Raw genomic sequence first — 14,975 nt, 5'->3', positions numbered from 1 at the left:
CAAGAACCAGAGAGTGGAAACAGGATGACTTGGCACACTCGAGGGCTCTTCTCTTTCCCTGCTTGGTGTCAGAGACTGAAAATAGTTCATGCCTCAAACATTGATACAAAGTTTTGATCAAAGAAGCCTCCCTGAGGATACCTAACTGGGACTTTGCACTGAGAGCCAAACTGCTGAGATTAGATAAAGGGAAAAGCCTATTGTTCAATCATCTCAGTCTGAAGGAAAGGAATGCATCCACAGAGGCTGAAGCCACCAGCGGTACTGAGAATCGTTTCTGGCTGAGTTTGGGGTGGGGGCAGAGCACTGCTCACAGAAGCCAGGTTTGCACAGTCTTACCCCCAGCTGAAGGGGGGAGGAGGATGGCGTAACCTCTGGTCAGAGGCAATACACACTCATCCTGCATTACACAAACTGGCCCAGCTGTGGAACCCCCAACCCCACAAGCCACGGGACTCTCACGTGAGAGGCAGCTGAGGGGGAGTCACAATCCATCACAGACCCCCCAAAGTGCTCCCCAGACGCCTTGCACCACAGGAGTGCAAGCAGAGTCTGCTGCTAGAGGCTGCCCCCTCCCCCGGGGGGACATGCCTGGACATTTCCACCTGGCCTGAGTGTATATCAACCCATGGCATTCTGCACTTTTGGGGGGGACTTCCACCACCGAGACCAGCGGAAGAGGACATCAGGACACCAGCGGGACCCACGGAGTGGTGATACTTCTTTGTCCCTGTCCATCTCTGTGTCCCCCCCCCACACCTCTTTTCCTACTTCTCTTTTTCTCTCTTTTCTTCCCTCTCTCTCTCGTATTTTCTATCAAATAAAACCCATACTATTGATTGGCATATGGTCTCGTTTGTACCTTAATTCGGGCAAAGGTATTTCCAAAGAACCTTAATAATTGGATCATAACACTTGGTGCCACTGCATCTGTGGACTGTGATCATGGGAACCTTAGGCTCCAGGAAAGGCACCATATTGCCCTGGATGATCAAGCACTTCACCCTGAGACATCTCTGGCAGGAATCTGCTCAGGGATGCTAATACTGGTGCTTCTAAGGGACCATGTCTCTGCAGTGAAATACCAGATATTTAAAGTGCTTGGGCAAGACTGTGGTGTGTATTGCACAAAACACATAAACCCAGCTGTGTTCCTGCTGCCCTGTCATTGAGCCAGTCTTGAGTTGTCTGTGGATCCCTTAGCTATTGCTTCCCAATCTGGTGACTACCTGTGCTCTAAATGACTAGACTGCAGTGTTAAGGAAACTTCCCAGTTTGACAATTCATGAGACTCTCAGGCAGCCACACTCCCAACATCAGACTATAACTGCTGGGACCGAAGCCCCTTCGCAGCCGTGGCTCCAGTGAGCCAAAGGGAACTCCTGCACACCCCACTCACATGCAGTCAGACCAGATTTCCTTACCAGTTCGACCCCAGGTTTCCCATAGCAGAGTCTCAGATGTCTCATTCCATAAAGTAATTTATTCACAGTGCAGTAACACAGAAACAGCCCGAGCTGGTGCCTCGGAGGAGAACCCCCAACAAAGGAACCCCTGGGTTTTTATACCCTCACAGTCTAAGCACAAGAAAGTCTCAGATCTTCCTCCTGAGTCTTAGGCTCCTGCCATGTCTCTGAGTGTCCGGTCACCTGACCGGCGCCACAGATCCCTGTGCCATTTGTTATGCAAAGGATTGGCTGTTCTCGCCCTCCTGCCCCCCAGAGCTCAATCTGCAGCTCGCACTGCAGCTGCACAGCGAGCTACCTGCACTGAATGTATTCCTCAACAGCAGGAATACTTTAGAATATGAAGAGAAGGCTCAAGGTCTTTACATTACTTCTAAACAACTACTGTACACCCTTGTATTCATCTTGACCAGAAAACTACTGTACATCAAAGAGTTAGTGGTGCACACAACAGTTAACTTGAACATGCCCAGGCCTGTGCTGTGCTATGTTGCACGTACACCTTGGCTTTCAGGTCTGTGTTGTGCTGCGCAAATCTCTTGGATGCAGGATAAAATCAGCCAGCTCATTGTAACAGAGGAACCTGCAGGCAGCTCCTGATTGGTACTGGTGGTTGTGCCATTTCTGTGGCTTTACATTTAGCTAAAAGTGCTGCAAGAAGTTCTCATCTCAACTTCCTGTAGGAATAGAGTTGTTTTCTTGTAGGGAAATTTTATAATCGGTCAAATGATCAAAAAGGAGGAGCTTCCCTCCATGGACAGGAACTGCTCAGCATGCCATGGGAGAAATCTCTCCGGGGTCTGTCTGATGTTATATGAATGCAAGGGTCCCGGTATCTGAAGGGATGTAAAATTCCCTAGCCTGCCAAGCTCAAAGCCTTGTGACCAGTTGTAGTGTGTTGATGGTGCCTGGATGCCAGGCACCCACCAAAACCTCTCTCTCACTCCCCTCTGCAGCTGGACAGAGGAGAGAAAATATAATGAAGGGTTCATGAGGTGAGATAAGAAGAGAGAGAATTCACCCACCAAATACCATCACGGGCAAAACAGGCTCAAATTAGAGTTATTAAGTGAATTTATTACTAACAAAATCAGAGCAGGATAATGAGAAGTAAAATAAAACCTTCAAAATATGTTCCACTTGCCCCTCCCTCTTTCCCAGCTCTACCTCCTACCCCAGCAGTGCAGGGAGACAAGGAATGGGGGTTATGGTCAGTTCATCACCTGTTGTTTCTCCCACTGCTCAGGGAAAGGAGTCCTTCCCCTGCTGCACCATGGGGTCCGTCTCACAGTAGACAGTTCTCCATGAACTGCTTCAATGTGAATCCATACCACAGGCAACAGTCTTCCCCAAACTGCTGCAACATGGGTTGTTGCAGTGGCTTTAGCTCAGCTGAGCGTCCCTAGCAGTGGCATTGCCCCACGGGATGAGTCATGGGAATAAAGCAGCCCTAAAGGGGGTGCTCCCAGAGAGCCTTGAAGTAAAGCTATTGGCCCAGCTCATCTCTCCTCCCATATTAATTCTAGAAAGTTCTCCTTTGTCTGCCTTTGCCGTGTTCTCTGATTGGAAAATTTAAAGTTCTATATCCTCCCCCCTTGTTCCCCCATAAGATCAAGTTATTGTCAATCCAGAGTTCTATGTACCCTGTTGGTTCTTTCGGTTTCTCCCCTCCCTTTTTCCCCCGTTATATTAGCCGCAATGCAACGCAGAAACCCCGCTTTGAGCTCGCCGATCCAGCCCTATTCCTTCCCCCCTCCATCTCCCCTTACCTTTTAATAAATCCCCTGGACTGCCAGGCTGACTGCCTGCATCTCCTGTGTCTGCTTCCGATCTCTGGTTTGCGCCACTCCTCCGGGAGCTCTGCTGAGCTCCAGGCCGCGCCGCCTCCGCCCAAGAGCGGGCTGCCTTGCTGGGCTCCGCTTAAGCAGCCAACCCGATCCCGAAATGAGTTTGGGGGTCTGGGACCCCTTTAATGGGTCCCTCTTCCCCAGGGTGTGATTCACCCCAATTGAGCCCAGAGACACTTCAGAAACCAAGTCAGAGAAGTGGGTATTTGCTTTATTCGATGCACTGGGTGTGGGGGAATTCTCTCCACCAAACACACACCTCGGTACTTCCAAAGACACAGTGTTATATGTAAAATTCATGAATATTCATCACATTCCCCAGGATAGGAGTGGGTATACAAATTATTTCTCCTAAGTCATTAATATTATTCAGCGATTTCTTGTGCTTGGCTTCAAAAGGAATCTTTTGCCCCCTTTTGTCTTGATAAGATTAAGGGAATCCACAAGGCCAGAACTGTTATCAGCCTTCGGCCCTGGACGGGTGCTGTGCTGGTGGAAGGGGCAAAAGATCAAAGAAATAAGGATGGTTGAAGTGTAAATAGATTTGGGTTATCTATTTGACCACTCCTTTCGCAATCCCCCCTTTTCTTTTTTATAATTTGTCATTCTTTACAAATCTTGTATGTCATGAAAGTAAGTACCTTTCTCTAGCTCATATCTAAATTTGTATTTTTGCCATTGAACATAAGCATCGCAATTCCAAGTACATAATATCATACAACAATAACTACTATTACAGACAGTAAATAACAATGCAATAACACAAATAACTATTACATACATTTGTTGAAGCTAGGATTAACATAATTGCAACTGCTTGTATTTATAACTGTACATACTCCTCCTCCTCTGGCATATAGCAAATCTATAGTTAATTGTGAGATGCTCTTAATCTTGATTTGCTGTGCTCTTATGGCATCTGCAGTGGCATTCATTATGGTCTCTACAGTGGCAAAAAGATTCTTCTTTAGTTCACTTACTCTGGGCCAGGGTATAAACCACCTGGCAAAGCTGTGAAATCTGGTGGGTCCATCTATTAGTATAAAAGCTGGGAGTAAGCCCTGTTAGTTGAGGAATAACACTAACGTGAGGAGATACTGGTCTTATCGCACAGTGACCTTGCTATCCCAAGGGCAAAACTTTATGGGCACTGTGTTCATATATCCAATATCAACCCAGGGGCACTGGCCAACTCTTGGGCCTTGGTTTTACTTTAGTTTGATTTTTATTTTACATATTAGCCCCCCTATAGGCCTAGAATTATGAGCAGTTATTTTGAAGAAGAAAGACAGAATCTATAGAAATTCTAAGAGGAATGTTAATTCCTTTGGCTTTCTTGGGCCTTCCATCCCCCAGCAGGATTAGATTTCTGGGTTTCTCTGGAGTCAGGGATGGGGAGAATGGAACACTGCCTCAGCTGTGTTCATGACTGGCCCCACTATAGGGCTGGAATTGGAGCTCTGTGGAGCACTGCCTCTGCTATGTCCATGACTGAGAGCACTACTGCAGGGCTGGGATGCTCTGGGGTTGGGGTGAGGAGCAGTTCACTGTCTCACCAGGGCAAGGCCTAACCTGCCCCCTCCCCACACACACCATACACACAGGCATTTTGAAGTGTCTCAGAGACATTAATCTTTTCAGTTTTTGGCAGCTCACATCATGGCTCCAGACAGTGATCAGGACCACTGATAGCTTTTCTTGCTTGTAAAGTGGGGTACTTTTCTTCCCCACTTGGTGGAATTTCTAGCAAACAGAGCAGAAAGAGGAAAGCATAAAGGAAAGAGGAAAGCATAAATGATAACTGACTAAGACTCTCGTACTGTTAGTTTTCTTTGCTTGTGATCTAACTAGGCTATCTTTCCCCCTGAGGTGAGGATTGACTCCACAACTCAAATAGTTATGAAGTAGGTATGTGTTTATTCCAGCTGGGGTGCATGGGGGTAGCCCCTCCAAAGGCATGCACACCATCAGCAGCACTTCACTAAGTTTATATTAGGTTACAGGTTACATATGCATAAAGTCACACAGTGCTCCTATACATATTCATTATCCCTGCTTCGTATTATAATGAGTTCAGAGTTCATTTAAATATGTTCGCGCAAGTGCAGTGTCACAGATTAATTGTGGGCAAGGGTCCCAAAGATGAAGTTAATAGTCTTCCTCAGGATGAACTCTTCACCCTGTTCCCTTGCGCATGCTCCCTTGGTTCTTGGTCCAAGTCCAAGCCTTGGAACTAACTTGAGCCAGTTCTGGGGTCCACGAGCAGGATGTTTGGTCACACTCGGTAGTTTTTCTCAATTATTTGGCTCTCTTCTCTATATCCTCCCTGATACTAGGTAGGCACAAAATCATTAAGTGAATAATACATTGTCTTCAGCAAGCAAATCTTAGTAAATCATTATCTAATCTCTGGCCTTCTGAATCAGTTCAAAAATTATTATTATTATTATCCAGCTTCTAGTTCTGTGAAATTAATAAATTCTAGCCCCCCTAAATCAGTCCCCCCCTTTTCTATAAAATTAGTAAATTCTTTTACTAGTAAATGGATTCTCCTTCTAGCAAGCTTCTGCGATAAGTATCTCTCAATGCCTTTCTATGTACATTCGATAAAGTGGTTAAAATTGATAGCCTCTTGTCTTGGTTTGAAAGACAGGTGTCTGCTAAGAGAGGTTGAACTCTCTCTTAGGACAGAGAATGTGATTTCTCCTCCCTTCGAATTATTTTAATTTTGAAATCAAGGGGTTTCTAGGCAAAGGTATGGGAAAAGGAATAACAGTTCTTTACTAGTATCTATAAACAAGCAATAACAATAATAGCAACTACAAATAGAACTAGAAAACAAATAGCAGATGACTTTTTGAGCTGCCGAGCACTTTCCCATGTGGTGTAATCACGGTCGCAAGCAGCAGGGGCGCTGTGGAGCTCCCGGTTGGGCAGGGCAGGTGCGATGACTGCCGAGCGGCTGCAGGTCAGCTTCATGCAGTTGGTAATGGCGGAGGGCTGAGAAGCATGCAGGGCAGCTTGGAGCAGCAAAAGCGGGGTGGCAGGGGCAAGGGGGCTGGCTCTCCCCGGCTAGCCAGCGAGGCAGCAAGGACTCTGCAGTCACAGCAGACGCTGCAGTCTCGTGCGGCAGAGCGGGGCGGGTGGCAGGGACAGCCGGACTCCCTGGCAGCTGCTGCGAGAAATGCAGCCGGGAACAAACATGCACTCCCAATGGTAAAGAAGTTAAATCAAAGCTCACCCAGCCAGGAGAAGACAGAGCACAGTTGGATCTCCTGCGGTCGCAGCCAGAAGCAAAGAGCAGCCTCTCTTCCCGGTGTCTGATGACGAGAGTGCCAGTCTCTAACGGCCAGCTCTTTCCTTCTCTTGCCCCACCCAGCACACCCTTTTGTCTCTTAGAAAAGAGTCGATGGCTCTAATCACCTAGATATTTGTTGCTTAGTAACAGGGATAGAAAAAAAATTCCAATGCCCCCCAACCTCCAACACCTCTTTAACATCCTATAATTTCAAACAAGTAACAGAACAGATAATACAAAGCTAATACCTACTAGAATTAGTAAAACAATTATGGGTGACATAATGTATTAAGGATACCAGTTGCAGTGGGTGACCATCTAAAAAGAATGTCTCACCAGTGATGATCCGCATCTTGTCTTGCTTTTTGTAAGACTGCTTATTTCTTCTGCATCATGGTGAATGGTTATTAAAGTTTTCTTCCCACTTTTTTGAATTCCTTTTAGGATGTTAATTAAGTCTTGATGCTCTACTAATTGTCTTACTAACGTAAGGTTAATCCCAATAGGTATTAATGATAATTCATAATACATTGTGTAATTGGACTTTATCAATTGATGAGATACAACTGGCGCTAAATAAAAAAAGTCACACTCAATGATCTTCACAAAATTACAAATACAAAAATTAAAATGATTCTTAACATCCAAAGTAATATTGTCATTATCTATTTTTATAAAAACACACATTGTTCTTAAACAAACACAACCTTGACCAATATATACAAGTACTGTTCTTTAACTAAGATCCGGGTGAACTTCAAAGTGGCAAATGCTTTGCTCAACATCTAAACGTCTTTGGCATTGACTGTGTTACTCTCACAGATAAACCCTTGTTGTTTTTGTGTAATGCATGATTCTAAATTTACAGTTTGCCATTTCTTATCAACCATCTGGGCCCATACTTTATCACTTGGGTCACCGGAAGTATTGTTACTGGCAACAACACAAGGCAAACACATTTTGTTTAACACAATTCTAATTCTTAGTAGAACATATTTCTTTTGAAATATTAGAGTGGATTTTAAATGCCAAATTGAAATTTAAAAAATTGCCAAAAACTAAAATTAAAAAAGGCTTTTTATATTGAAAAACAAGTTCTCTTTTTCTACATCTCGCCTGGATTTTTTCATTAATGATACCAGTTAGGGTCATAATCCACTCATCTCAATTCCAATCCCATTCAGGTGGGTGGTAAATTTTATTATTATGCATTACAATTATAGTCAAATTCAGGCAGCTGTCTGTGAGAACACCAATGAGAGTAACTTTTCTAATTGCATTCATTTTACCCAGGTAAAATTCAATTTCAGTTCATTATTGTTAGAAGCCACTTCCCAAGGGGTTTTTGGAGCCTTCTTCACTCGAGTGTGATGAATCCAGGCATTCTGTTCTTTGATTTTGATTGCAGTGAAAGTGGTAAGGAGTACTTGAAATGGTCCTTCCCACTGTGACTCCAAAGTTTTCTCTGTAAGAGACTTGGTTACCTCCCTGGCTTTGACAGTTCTAGTGGGAAAGGCTTCTGGCCATCCTGAAAAGGTATCTGTTAATACCAGCAAGTACCGATACCCCCTTTTCTTGGGAGTTCTGAAAAATCAATTTGCCACTGCCGTCCAGGCCCATTCCCTTTCCCAATTTGGCCCAATTTTGGTTTGGGGATATTTTTAGGGCTAGTCTGGAGGCAAAGGTCACACTGTCGGGTTACCTGTGTGATGGTAGCATATAAATTTCTGGCAATAATTTTTTCAATGAAATATTTGTGTAGGGCGTCTATTCTCCAATGTGTCTTTTGGTGTTCTTTTCTTACTAATGCCCACACTAAATGAGACGGAATGACCAACCTCCCCTGTTCAGTAATAACCCAACCCTCTCCATTATATGACCCATTCTGATCTTCTGTCCTCTTTGTTATAGGTTGGCTTACCTTCTAGGGAGATCTGGCCATCTGGAATTAGAGCCCCTTCAGTTGTCACCTCACCTTTTGCTGCTTCTTTTGCCTCTCTGTCCGCCAGATCATTTCCTTCCTCCAATTCTGAGCTCACTTTCTGGTGTGCCTTAATGTGCATGATTGCTACTTTCTCGGGTAGCTGGACTGCTTCCAACAGCTGGGTTATCTCTTGTGCATGTTTAATGTTTTTTCCTTGTGAGTTAAACAGCTCCCTTTCTTTCCAAATGGCTCTGTGTGCATGTACAACTCCAAATGCATACTTGGAGTCTGTATAGATGTTTATCTTCTTCTTTTTGCAATTTCCAAAGCATGGGTTAAAGCAATTATTTCAGCTTTCTGGGCAGAAGTGTTTATTGGTAAGGGTCCAGATTCTATTACCTTTTTGCTGGTGGTGACTGCATACCCTGCATGTCGCTTTCCACTGATGAGGTAGCTGCTCCCATCGGTAAACCAGGTCTCTGCATCATCCAAAGGTACATCCTTTACATCTGGACGGCTGGAGTATGTGGCCTCAATAGTTTCCAGGCAGTCGTGGTGCACCTGCTCCCCATTGTTTCCACTGAGGAAAAAAAACTGGGTTGACAATGTTAGTGACCACTATTTCCACATCATCCTGCTCTACCATGATGGCTTGGTATTTTAGGAACCTCTGTGGGGAGAGCCAGTGTCTGCCTTTCTCTTCCAGCACTGCAGACACTGTGTGGGACACTAGCACAGTCATTTTCTGGCCCAAGGTAAACTTGCGTGCCTCTTGGATGTTTAGCATGACTGCACGACAGCCCTGAGGCACTCCGGCCATCCTTTGGCTGCTGTGTCTAGTTGCTTAGACAAATAAGCAACTGCCCGTCGATATGGGCCCAGGTCTTGTGCTAGTATTCCCAAGGCAATCCCCTGTTTCTCGTGAGAAAACAGAAAAAAATGGTTTACTCACATCTGGAAGTCCCAAAGCTGGAGCTGACATCAGGGCGTTCTTCAGTTGTTTGAAGGCCCTCATGGCCTCCTTCATCCACTGAAGATCTCTGCTTTCCTTTTTGATGAGCTCATACAAAGGTTTTACAAGGACCCCATAACTAAGGATCCAAAGCCTACACCATCCTGTCATCCCCAAGAATGTCCGTAGTTCCTTTACAGTTCGGGGTTTCGGGGTTTGGCAAATGGTGTCTTTCCAGTCTTGTCCCAAAGTTAGCTGCCCAGCAGTCATTTCATAGCCCAAATAAATTACTTTTGGTTTTACTACTTGAGCCTTTTTCTTGGATGTTGGAAAACACAGTTTTCCAGCAAAATTTGAGTTAGCTGAGTAGGCCTGAACAAAGCCTCAGCATAGTCAGGCCTCAGTAAAAATCCTAGCAAGCTGTTGTGAAAAGCTGATACCTGGGAACCACAGCTGTGCTTCTAAGCTGTGAGAAGAATGTAATGAGAAAAGATAGGGAGTCAAGAGTGTTATGAGAAAAAATAAGGGAGTCACCAAAAAGATCCCTGAATATGTGAGAACAAACTGCAGATACGTGTGTAACTATAATTAGAATCATCGGTAACAGTATATAAGTTTCTTATTTGGTAAAATAAATTGGAGCTTGCTTTATGACTTATATTAAGTTGTGTGTGAGTTCTCTCTCGCCGTTCTTTACTTGGACACTTTGTACCCTTGAAGCACCAGGAAATTTCATTAACTTACTGTCCAGAGTACACAGGCTTCTTCTGTCTGGGTAGCTATTAGGATGTCATCAACTTTGGCAACACAGATTCTTTCCCATGGGAACTTTTCTTCTTCCTATGTTTTATAAATAAAGATAAAGTTTTAGTGTTATTGAAACGGTCTTTTGGAAGATAGGCGGTTCAAGCCTGGCCAATTGGCCTAGGGGGAGGTTTTGAACTGGCCCAATCCGAACAACCTGTGAAAGTCTATATAAGATGTTAAAATAAATAATAAATTCAGAATTTTGTTCACCCGAGAAACTCTCTCGACTCTTCACTCCGCTAGCAGTCTAACAGCGGCATCTGGTGACCACCAATGCGTACTGCACGCAGTTACAGGTACGCTACCTGTCCCCACCCCCCGCCCGCCGCACGGTGTGGCATGGTCCCGATATGGCGATGGATTCTCCCATGCCTAAGGACGAACTTTTGCGAGACTTTTTGCAGGACCCTTGGAGTGATCCAGCTGCAGCGAAGACGCTGCAGGTCGCTCGTGCCTTGCTGACATGGGTTTCAGAGAATGCGATCCCGGGGGTCTGGGAGATGGACATGGATTGTTTGTCCTGGCTCACTGTTGGGAACTCTCTGTACAAAGAGATGATATTTGGAGACCAGAAAACAATCTGCTTCCATGGAATATGGAGGGAAATTTGGGATGCGTTGAAGGGACAGGAATTTTACAATGCAGAGATAGAGGCTTTAAAAGGTCTGGAATCTCTGCTTTCGGTCAATGAACGGCGCACGACTCAGACCGAACCTGACATCCCACAATCAGCAGCGGATGGGGCCACAAAGACCAAGTATACCTCTCCAAATGACCTTCCCAAATGCATTTATGTCCACCCAAATAAACAACTGGCTGAGATGCTGAAGAAAGAAGGGACGAGGACCGGCTCTGAGGAGCCAGCGGCAAGGGGAGTCCCCCCTCCCCTGCCCCCGCACAATGGGCTGGCCTCGGTGCCCCCCCCACCCCCGCAAAATGGCACTGATCTGGCCCCCTCTCGCAGGCAGCGGGTCGCGGCGGCTGAGCAGGCTGTCTCGGCAGCAGGGACTGAGAGAACAGAGGCGGGTAACGCAGCCGCGGCGCAGGCGGGACAACAACATACCTCAGTTCTGTTTGAAACAGCCACGGATTTGACACGCGACCACACAGCTGGAGGCCCTGGCCGGCGCGGATGCGGCCACGGGCATGGGTGAGTCCGGCGTTCCGCCAGGCCCGGGCAGGCTTGTACCGACTGCGCCGTCAGCTGCAGCCGGCGCCTGGGACCCAGCGCAGGCTCCGAGCGTGGCCCCCGAGCGGCTTCCAGGTCCAGCTGCCATTTTGGCCAGGCAGGGACTGGAAGAGAAGCCTCCAGTGGGCGGTGCTTCCGCTGTGGGGAATTTGATTGACATTTCCACGGAAGCCATGCTGGAAAAGGCTTCCTGTGGCTCAGACACACGGGACTCTGAGCTGAACATAGAGGAGCCTCCTCCATCTTGGCTTTTAAAGGATTTACTGGCCGAAGTGGCCGGAATCTGCCGAGATATGGCGGAGCTCTGCTCACGGAAAGTCCAGTGAATAGGCTGGACTGGGCCGGAACTCCTTGCCTCGGGACCCCGGAACATGGCAGCGGCGGCGCGGGGATGCGTAGGACACAGAGGACATGGACAGGTACCGGTCCCTCTGACGGGTTCTGTGGGGAATGCAGCCTTGGCACAGTGTGCTGGTGATGTGCCGGTGAGCTTGGCGAACGCGCCTGATGGTGTGCTGGTGACTCCGCCGTCCCCTTGCCCTTCCCCCGACCCCATCACTGCGCAGTTTTCGGCGTGGACACTGCATCCAGCCAGTCACCATCTTTTGTGATAGGGCTTGCGGATAGCAAACCTTACACTGACGATTCAGACAGTGACGAGGAGGGAAAAAGAAAAAGCATTGGGTTCTGAGTAACCCCTGGAGATGCCTCAGTGGCGTGGGGATATTCCGCCCACGTGATTCCCTGCAGTTCTGGGAATCAGTCAAGCAGGGTGAGACTGGGAACTTATAGAGAAAATAGGGATGCCAAAATGAAGGGAGGGGTGCGAAACTGCTATGGCAGGTCAGGGTGATGCTAACTTCCTACAAGAAGGCGCTCAGGCTTTTCCAGTGTTTGTGCCTGGCCCGGACTCTATGGAGAAGAGCAGCCCTGCCTCCATTGCGTGGAAAGTAGCAAACGACCTGTCTTCAAAGGTCGCAAGCCATGGGAACTCTTCTCCGGTTGTCATGCAACTTCTTAGAGTGATAAATAGTGTTTTGCTTGCTCCATTTGATATTATGTATTTGGCTCAGGTGTTGTTTCACCCCATGCAATACAGCGCCTTTGAGGACAATTGGAAAATGATGGTTGAAAAACAGATACAGCAAAATATGTCCTTGCCTCCCGAGGAGCCTAGGCGCATGATTGGGGCTAACGTCCTCATGGGTAAGGGACATTTCACTAACCCCATTGTTCAAGCTGCTTGGGATCCTCGGATCCTGGAGCAAGCCCAACAGCTTGGTATGGGAGCCATTTTAAGAACTATAGAGATGATCGCCCCACAAACACGATACACAAAGATACAGCAGGGGCAATCTGAGCTTTTCCTGAAATTTGTTCAGAAGCTAGCAGCAGCTTGGGAAAAGCAGGTTGAAGATAGAACACTGAGACAGATTTTGTGCAAACAGTTGGTGAGAGACAATGCCAACGATGAGTGTAGAAGGATCATCAATGCCCTACCAGGGGATCCTTCAGTCACAGACATGGTACAAGCTTGTGCAAGAGTACAGGCAGACAGTCACGGGAAATCCGTTTTGGCTGCATTTCTGTCGCCGGGTCAGGGGCCCCTGATCAGGGACAAAAACAGCCCAAAGCTGGGAACAAACTGAAACGAGTCAAATCAAGGCAGAAAGAAAATTCGGAGAAAAAGGGAAATTTGGGGACCGAGACTCCTCAATGTAAGAGGTGTGGTAGGCCAGGTCACACTTCAGACTATTGCAGGTCGCAGTACCATGCAGATGGTTGACCCCTGTTGGAAAAAGTGAAGAGGGGTGCAAAAAGGAGGATTTGCCCCCCGTCACAGCAGATCCCTCAGAACAGGGCGACAACACAGGCCTATCTGGTCAATGTGGAGGCGGCACCAAAGGCTCAGCCCGAGTCAACGCCTACAACACAGCAACAGTCATCTTAGAATCTGGCGATGCCCACAGGGTTCCCTTGGATGTGTACGGTCCCCTAGATCAGGGGGTTGGTGCACTGCTTGTGGCAGGGCCTGAGGCCATCAGCCAAGGGATCCTTGTTCTTCCAGAAGTCATAGATGCTGACTTCAAGGGCCAGGTTCACGCTACGGTTTCCACATCAGACCCCCTGTCACTGTTCCTGAAAAGACTCACATTGCTCAATTGTTGCCTTTTGAGTCTTCTGTTCCCAGGGTGGACCTGCAAGTTGGCAGAGGTAACAGCACTGAACTGCCGGGACTTCCACAGGTCTACTGGGCTGCTGCCATCTCCAATGAGTCACCACAGATGACTTGTACCCTCATCATGCCAAAAGCACGTCCACATTGAATTCGAATCCGAGGTTTGCTCGATACAGGTGCTGATGCAACAATCCTTTCCTCCACTTCATGGCCTCCTTCATGGCCTCTAGCCCCTGCGGGACCGAATATCGCGGGGCTGGAAGGAATCACACAGAGCCGACTGAGTAAGCGACCTGTGTTGGTGAAGGACCCAGAGGGACACACGGCCTCTATTCGACCTTATGTCACTCCAGCTCCAATTAACCTCTGGGGACGAGACGTGTTGGAAGCTTGGGGGGTGCGAATCATGACAAATTTTTAATAGGGGTCACTGTGTGTAAGGGCGTACCATATTCCACGCTATCTCTGCGATGGCTGACCAAAACACCCATATGGGAACCACAGTGGCCCCTGCCAAAGGACAAATTTTTTTGTCAGCTGGTTCAGGAGCAACTGCAACAGGGACACATTGAGCCTTTTACCAGTCCCTGGAACACCCTGGCTTTCATGATTAAGAAAAAATCGGGGAAATGGAGACTGTTGCAAGATCTCCAAAAAGTTAATGCAGTGATGGAAAGTATGGGGAGCATACAGCCTGGCATGCCCTCACCTACAATGATTCCCACAGGGTGAGAAATCTTGATCATTGATCATTGATTTGAAGGATTGTTTTTTCACAATCCCTTTTCACCCCAATGACAGGCCAAAATTTGCCTTTACTGTGCCTGCAATTAATAATGTGGAGCCTGTAAAGAGATTTCAATGGAAAGTGTTACCTCAGGGCATGAAAAATAGCCCGACTATCTGTCAATGGTATGTCGCTGTCGCTGTTGAGCAGCTAGCAGAGTAATGAAGGCACCAGTTTTCAGTGGCAAGAAGGAATGACCTTTATTGTTTTGATTTCATCATATATATAGAGTATTCAAAAGTCACCCAGATTGGTCAGTCAGAAGCCTTCCCCCAGGCCTGATTGGCCAGGCCTGCACCATCCAAGTACTGGGACACTGTTCCAATGACATCCAAACTTTATCTTTATTTACAAAACACAAGAAAATTCTCATGGAAAAAACCTGTGCTAGCCACATGTCGCTCAGGCCTTGTCTGGAATCCGTGAGCAGTTTCCTGAGGCACTCTGCTACCATTATATGGATGATATCCTGGTGGCAGCACCCACCCAGGATGAGTTGCAGAGGTTACAGCCTCGACTGCTCAAT

The 14,975-nt window shown here is 47.0% G+C and overlaps 1 long non-coding RNA gene across 1 annotated transcript; it reads right to left on the bottom strand.

Annotated features, from left to right (window-relative positions):
- Positions 1-5,210: 5,210 nt before the first annotated feature.
- Positions 5,211-10,600, bottom strand: LOC146425291 (uncharacterized). Its single transcript, XR_014846630.1, has 2 exons — positions 6,555-10,600; positions 5,211-5,645 (listed from the first exon to the last, which is right to left on the bottom strand). It is a non-coding gene; the product is annotated as an uncharacterized LOC146425291 (long non-coding RNA).
- Between the last annotated feature and the right edge of the window lie 4,375 nt (positions 10,601-14,975).

This window comes from Lichenostomus cassidix, chromosome W, assembly GCF_008360975.1.
Source record: "Lichenostomus cassidix isolate B80296 chromosome W, HeHo_3.0, whole genome shotgun sequence".
Taxonomy (NCBI): domain Eukaryota; kingdom Metazoa; phylum Chordata; class Aves; order Passeriformes; family Meliphagidae; genus Lichenostomus; species Lichenostomus cassidix.
Note: the sequence above shows the minus strand (reverse complement) of the source record. Positions and strands in the feature narration are given on the sequence as shown.